This window comes from Alligator sinensis, unplaced genomic scaffold (assembly GCF_000455745.1).
Source record: "Alligator sinensis unplaced genomic scaffold, ASM45574v1 scaffold388_2, whole genome shotgun sequence".
Taxonomy (NCBI): domain Eukaryota; kingdom Metazoa; phylum Chordata; order Crocodylia; family Alligatoridae; genus Alligator; species Alligator sinensis.
The window spans coordinates 967,243-975,180 of NW_005842102.1; the positions used below are offsets into that span (position 1 = coordinate 967,243).

General features: G+C 49.3%; 1 long non-coding RNA gene across 1 annotated transcript in view; it reads left to right on the forward strand.

Annotated features, from left to right (window-relative positions):
• The window catches only part of LOC102384856, an 8,267-nt gene extending 7,618 nt beyond the window's left edge, over window positions 1–649 (forward strand). The window contains exon 3 of the long non-coding RNA XR_323921.1: window positions 235–649. This is a non-coding gene — a long non-coding RNA (uncharacterized LOC102384856). The remainder of the gene's footprint in view (window positions 1–234) is intronic.
• Window positions 650–7,938: the final 7,289 nt, after the last annotated feature.

Below are 7,938 nucleotides of genomic sequence, written 5' to 3' on the forward strand. Positions count from 1 at the left end.
GGGCCCCCTCCCTCCCGCCCGCCCGCGGGAGCCCGTTGCCACAGAGACCCCGAAGAAAGGCAGCCCTGCTCCCTCTCCCTTCCTCTGCCCGCTCCTCATTAAATCCCGAGGCCCAGCGCACCTTTTGCAGGTAGCGGGGACGGCAGAGAGGCATCCGCAAGGGACCGGGGGGGGGGCAGCTCCCAGCCCCTGGCTCCCCTACCCAATTTTTTGAAACTCTTTGCCTTTGAGCAGGCGCCGCTGCAGCAGCAGAAGAGGCGGCGGATCGTACACCCCATGCTTCTGTGCAATCACAAAAAGAGGTCGGCGAAAGCTGGAGCAGAGGAGAGCGGCCTTGTCCCTGGCCTGTGCTGGGGTCAGGGCTCGGCCTCCCATTGCTACCACCCCCGCGCAGCGAACCAAGGCCTCGCAGAAAACATTTGCAGCGCTTGTACAACAGCGACGGGATGGTGCGGGCAGAGCCCGAGCCCCGAGGTCGCCCAATCCATCCCGCTGCAAGAGGAGGTGGAGCTAGGGCCAAATTCAAGCCTTGCCACAAAGGGGTTTAGCCCTGAGGGGTGACCCCGCTGCGCTCTCCTCCCTTCCCCGCTCTGCTTCAGCAATCTCTGCCTTCCAGATTTCCTCTCGGGGCCCACGTCTGCGAGGTGCGAACACCCCAAACTTGTTCTCTGGTTCAGCTGGAGTTGAGGGCGCTCGGCACCAGTCCAAATTAGGGTCTCAGCCGGACCGCGAGGCACTGCTCAAGAGTGGTGCCACGGCCAGGGGACCTTGCACCAGAAATCTGTCTGCGGGCCCAGCCTCGCACTGGCAAATGTCAACCCTGACTTAGCAAGAGTGTAGGCGTCTCCACAGGGAGAGAGTACGACCAGGGTTGTCCTTCCCGGAGCCAGCGGACAGGCGGCACAGGTTCCAGACACAGGAGATTGGTAGTGGGACTAGGGGAGGTTTAAGTCCCCTGTACAGGAGGGTGCATGGCGTGGCTGAGAGGTGCCTTTGCTCCTCACCAAGCTGCTGGATTGAGAGGAAGGTTCCTGCACCCTCCAAGCCCTACTTAGACTCTGCATAAAGCTCATTTAACTGGAACAGGATGTTGACGCTGAAGCAGAATGAGGGTGATTAACTCTCCCACACCTGCTGCAGGCTGGCGGGTGGGGAGAGCAGAGCCTGCTGCCAGTCTGGTCTGGTTCCCGACTGCCTATTTTCCTCTAAGACTTGGGGTCCTCTGTAAACTTCTTAAATCTGAGAGGAAGGGATTCCTCAAAGTCACGGAGTTTTATGAGTCGCAGCAAAGCAAATAAATCAGCGAGGCTTGATGGCTCGAGGGCTGCCAGTGGGATATGGAGTCTTTCACCTCTGGGTCAGCAGCTCAGAGCAGGTCCAGGAGGCCTCATCATTGCAGAAAAGGCTACTTGTGGCATACTTGGTGCCACAGTGGTTCTGTTCCTGCCCCACCAGCGCTTTGTGCATCTTATGACTCCATCTGATCTGTTGTTGAGCCCTGAAGGGTGGCATGCCATGTTGGGAGGAAAGAGGTTTTTGTGCCATTTACTTGGCTTTATTTTAATGGCAGAATGGTGTGTATTACCCAGAATCCGTCCTTCCCCCATTGTTCCCCCAGCAGCCTAACTATGGTCTCGTATAAATAACTGTAAAGAAGGGCTAGCAGTTGAAGCAGAAGCATCTGAATGGCTCAACCTTCAGCCCATGGGCCAAAATCGGTTCATGGCGCCATGGCATCTGGCCTGCGGGGACTCCCCACAGGTTGGAGAATGTGGTGATGGGGGAGCAGTGGCAATTATTGCTGCTGCCCTTCCCCCACTGCCAAATTACCAAGCCCGTCACACATTTTATTTGGCTCAGCACAGGCCATTGCTGGGTGGTTAGATTGTGGCCCCCACCCTCCGTATGGTCAGACTGGGGCCGGGGTGGACTTCCCTTGCATCTGTTGTTGTGTAGCTGGATCGGGGCCAAGCCCCGCCTGCCCCAATATGCCAGATTGGACCCTGACCGCACCTGCCCATTCTAGCCCACAGATGGACTTGGCACTGGCCATCCAGCCCCTGGGGCAAAGAGGTTGGGTGCCACTGGTGTAAACTTAGGGTTAGGGAGAAGAGAAGTGGTGCCTGTGCACATGGGAAGGAAGAAGCTGACCTGGCACCACCCAAGGATGTCCCTGAGGTGTAAGGAAAAGGGCTAAGGAGACGAGTGCTTCTGTGTCAGCTCCTGATTGTTCTACAGACACCAGGACGTGGTGCTGGCAGTTCCATGATTTCACGAGTCTCAGGATATTTGGAGTTGGTTTTGAATCCCCAGATCCCAGAGTCAGGTGATTACACAAGAATCGCAGCTTCCATTAAAAAACAGGAGCTTTCTAATGCTTCTAGGTGAGGAGAAAATTATGAAAATATGACCCCTCAGGACTCAAAATACCCAAGCCCTGGTGATAGGCAACCCAAATGTATTATGTTTAAACATCTCATTATTTTTAAGCCAATTTCATAACTGTTCAGGGGCCTGACTCATGAATTTTGGATGCTTAGGGTTGGCAGTGCTGCAGATGGGAAGCTATTTTTGTTTTCTTTTTCTTTCTTTTTTCCCTCTTCACCTCTCCCCTATCCATTCCTCTTTCTCGCCTTTGCAGCAGCTGCTAGCACTGTGCCTGGGTGTGAGTGTGTGTGTGCAAGAACCTGCCTGTGTGATTGCAGATGCATACGGATATGTGCCTGCATTTAGGTGGATGTGTGTATGTGAGGGCAGGCAGACATTTGCAGAGCCTGCTTGTATGCGCGCGTGCACGTGTATGTCCTTAGTGTTTCACATTCCCCCTCTGTTGGAGCCCTCTGGACTTCCACCATCTCCCCAAGGAGGTTATCCCAAGCTAAGGCTGCTTGCACCATTGCTCAGACTCCCCTCTGCCTCTGCACCCATTTACAACATCAAGTCGTGCTGATGTTTGGTATCCAGATGGCCCAGTTAATAGGGCTTGAAGCAGTAAATCTCCATTATTGTTGCCATTTTCACTATTCCTTACCACAGCTCTGACCATCACCTCTCAGCTTCCTAGACCAAGGTCTCAGAGGGATGTTATAGCCTTATGGCCCTGATTCAGGTTCACCTACAGTCTTACACCTACTGCTTGTGGCCAGATACCAGGACCAAGTCTATGATCTGGTCTCTGCTGGAGGGCTGATAATAATTAGTGGGCTTTGCTAGCTTCTATTTATGCCAGCTGGGTATAAGAAAGCTCAGGTAGTCCCAGGCTTTGCCCTTTCAGACATGGAAAATAATTTTGGCACACCCAGGGTTACAGTAGGTTATCGCAGGACCAGGAGACAGCAAGATTGGGCATAAGTGTGAGCCTGGGTGTGGGTGCACATAAGTTTGTGTATATGCATGCCAGTGTGTAGTGCACAGGGCTGTCTGTACACGTGTCTGTTTGCATATGGAACGTGCACAGAAGCGTGTCTGTCCATATGTGTATATACAAGGCTGTGCATGCTTGCAGATATCCTTTGGGGTTTGGGTGCAAGTGTTTGTGTCTGTGAGGAACATGTGGTCTTAGGGATTACATATGTACTTGTATATGTTAGTGCCTCTCAGCAGGTTGGTGGGGGAAAGTGAATATGTGTGGGGAGGGGAGCACATGCATGAGTGCATTTATGCACTTTTGCCTGCATATGTGAGATGTGTGCAGGCCAGTACATGCCAGGCAATGTGTAGCAGTATGCAAATGCCTCAGGAAATGTGTGCCCCTGCATCTGAGCATACTGTGTGCCTGTGTTATGGGGAGCATGCACGTGATTGTGTACTTGTGTGTGTGGTAACACGTTTACACTTTAAACTCGCTACTTTAATTCAGTTCTGTCATCTCCCTGCAGAACTCTCCTGCTGGTCCCTCTGCAGTGACAATGTTATTAGACCTTTAGCAACAGCAGTTGCAGTAGTCCTGCGTCAGAGCAGCAGTGGGTCAAAGGGTCCTTAATAAGCACCACAGAAGTCAGAGTTGCCCTTGGTGCCATTGAAGAATGAGATGGGGGTGCCAGGCTGTGTTGCAGTTTAGCAGAGGAGCTGAGGAAGGAGGTATCTTTGCAGATACCCCTGCTGCCCTAAACAGAAAAAAAGGGTCCTTATTCTAGCCCCTGGGCAAAGAGTTGTGTGCAAGGATGACGGGGTTGGAGGACTTTGGGCTCATTCTCCAGAGCTGGGATTTTTGAACTTCCATCTGGGAGCCACACCTTCATAGAGGGACAGGCTTGGACGGGAAGGGAGGGAGCGTGTACCTCTTTGCTCCTTCGTTTTGCATAAAAACAAATGCTGCTAGAGGTACTGAAGCCATCCAATGTAAAGGCACCTGTGTCTGGTCTCTTCCCTTCCTGTCCTTCCTTGTTCTGCATGACATTTTGAAGGTGGCTTCCTTCTGAACAACAGTGTCACTTTGTAGAAGCAGCCGGGATGGCTGCTCCCCCTTTTTTTCCCAACAGCTCGATCAGATAACCAGGCTCATCCTTACAAAGAAGAGCATGGATATCTTTAGACACAGCTGGAAGCAAAGAGGCCGAGCCAGCACCATGTGACTTAGCAGCTCCTCGTGAATCACTCTGTGAAAAACACTGCCTAATTTCTGGGGCTGTCCCAGGGCAGTGTTTGGGATGCCCAAGCTCCGAAGTGATCGCTTTTAAAGGGAAAACATCGTCCTCTTCCCTAAGAGATGGGTACCATGGTGAGGACCACATTACTACAAAGGCAGGGGTAACAGAGGGTGGGTATAGCTGTAGATATCAAGGTAGTTGAGAGTTGCCATGCTAGAGCTGTACCTCGGTGGGGAAGAACTGGGTCATGTACAATTAAAAATGACCTCAGAGCTGTGACAAAATGGTATCAACCAGTTCTATTATTGTATCTTCTTTCCCTTCACCCTCCCGAGGGCCTCTTGGGGAAGCAGCAAAGGACATGTGGAATCAGAAACAGCCCACCAGTGCTTGTGCTGCTTTCATTTCAGCTGGAAAGGGAATTGCCGCGAGCTCACTGCAGCAGCGCAGGAGACTGTCCTGCCAGAGGAAGGGAGTTGCATGAGGTTTCCAGTAGATACAGGATACACCTTTGATATTTTACATAGCATTTCTTTGCACTGCTAAACAGCTGCCATGTCCCACAGTGGCGGTGGGTCCATATCAATGGTGGGTGCATGGCTTGTATGACAGTTTTAGTTGGGAGATTGGTGCTACATAAAGGGAAGTTGTTATTCGCTATTGGCACTATGCGAGCGCTCTGTCTCTGGATTTTTGTTTCCCGGCTTCATTCTTTGTCGGACATGCACCAACTTCAACTGCTGTCTTGGGAATCGTCATCACTGTTGCAATTGGCACAGTCCCTTTTTCAATGGCCTTTGAGCATAGTCTTCTTAAATACTCTCAGATGCTGCTATAGTAAGTGCACTGAGTTTGGCTGTGTTCCTGTCGCTGCCTTTCGTTCTGTGGCCATGGTGTGGTTAGGCACCTAGCTGTTACCATTCTCATCTTCTGGAATAGAGTCTCTACCAAGGGAGGGGGCAGTCTCTGAGGTGGGGTCCCCAGTTTCCAAAGAGCACAGTACTGGGATTCAGGAACTGCAGTATTTCAATCCTTAGGTAAGTTGCTGACATGCGCTGTGCCTCAGCTTCCTGATCTGTAATGTGGGCATTATAGATAACATTTTCTTACTGCCCAGAGGTGTCAGGACTAATCTCTGACTGTCTGGAAGCATTCTGCAGATGAAAAAAGCATGATCCTGGTTAAATATTAAGGGTAGCCTGGCTAAGCATCCACTATGCTGAAGATGGACAAATATCTGAAAGTTGTAGACACCTGATAAGAGTTGTAATTATTTAGAGTGGTCTAAGAGATATAACTATGAGTAACTGGATGATATAAGAAAACAAAAGTGTAGTGTGGTGATGAGAAGTTTCTTTGTGACACCATGCTTAGTGCCACAGTAGGAAATTTATAGGTGCTTGATAAATACTGATGAGTGGGTGGTTGGATGGATGGATTGATGTATTAACTTATGGAAGAGTCTCCTAGGACAAGTGGTAAACACCTCGATTCCCTGAGACATTTGAAACTAGACTGTGCAAAGCAATTAGAACATAGGACATAGAACACGAGGGAAGGGGAAGAGTTACTTAAGCTGAAGGACAATGTTGGCACAAGAACAAATGGGTAAAGATTGGCCATGAATAAATTTAGGCTGGAAATTGGAAGAAGGTTTCTAACCATTGGAGCAGTAAGGTTGTGGAGCAGCCTCTCAAGAGTCATAATGGAAGCAACAAATCTATCTATTTTTCAAATGGAGCTTAATCAGCTTGTGCCTGTGATATCAAGGGACTGGACAGAACAGGACTTAATGACCAAGAAGGTCCCTTCCAATCCTATGTTCCTCTAGGAATTGCCATACTGGACTAGACCAGTGGCCTAGTGGCCCATTATCTCACAAGTGACAGGGGTTAACACTGAAAGCTTCAGCAAAAGGATTAAGTCTGCAGTAGACAATTATACAATCATCTGCCCATGGGGGAGTTTCTTCCAGGGTTAGTGGTTAGCTTATATCTTGCAGCTTGAGAGTTTATATCTATTAGTATAAAGTTGTATAGAAAATATACTACCAGGTGCATCTTGCATTGACCTGAAGGATTGGCTAGATGACCTCACTGATTATTTTAATCTAGGCTTCTGTATTTGAAATATATCACACAGCTGGCTAATTTTCTTGCCCTGTAGAAAGGGCTGTCCTTAATCACGTGACATAAGATTTGAGAAATTTTGACTTTGGTTTCTTAAAAACAAACAAACAAATAAATACAGGGTCACCATTTTAAGAAGGGATTTTGTGTGACACTAAGAGGCTAATCAAACATAGCATATTAGGTAAATCCAGCTTGTCATACTGTGTTTAAGGCCAGCTATGAACAGATGCTGGTGTTTCTCTTTGGCCCTTCTCCCCTCCAGCGGATGGATGAAAGGTGCATTGAAAAGACACAGGGAAATCAAGGGTTGTGAGCATAGGGGACCAGGTCATGCCATTACACAGTCCTTTTTGGTGGTGTATTCAGCTTATCTCCCTTCACAAGTGTAAATGATTAAAGACAGAACATGGTTGGTTACTCTAGGACCCCTGCTCCATGGGAGAGCAGACCTGAGGTTGAGTTACCATGGGACTGTGTTGCTTTTTTCTCTCTCTGCCTATACAGAGTGAGAAAGACAGGAATGAGCAACCTTGGAGACTGCTGTAGGAGGGTTATGCTGTAAAGGCTTGAATACCCACAGAATTGCAAAGCACCTTCAGAGGCTCCTAGGGTTTCCCAGGGTCCTTCAGAGTCTCCAGACATTTCCTACTCTCTCCCAGACAGTTTGGTTGTTTGGATTTGTCCACACTGAATTCTGTCGTGCAGCGTAGAGAAACCTGAGCTAGCTCCAAATGAGCAAAGTAGGTTAGTCGACATGGGACTCCATGGTGCCATGGTGCGCTGACTCTCAGTCCCTGAGCCAGCCACCTAGAATGAACTTGGGTTTCTCCACACTGCACCACAGGATGCAATGCAGATGTACCCTTAAGGCGCTTCCCCAGCAGCCTAGATTTCCCTTTGAGACCTCTGTTTCCTGAGCTTCTGAGTCACAACAGGCATCCAGAGCCCTGTAAATGCATAGGACTTCTTCTCACTGTTCCTTGCAAGCACACATCCCCATGCACTTGCCTGCTTTTGACTTCCATTGGCCATTATGTTGCCCAGTCATGCAGTTTGGTTAGGGTTTTTCTTGGCATTTTCTACTCCTGACTGCCCTTACTAACTTTATCTGTTACCTCATTGTGCACCCCCTTTCCCAGATCTTCAGTATTGATATTAAAGAACAGTAGTACACATCCTTTGCATTCTCTACTTTAAACCTCCTTCTAACACTGAAT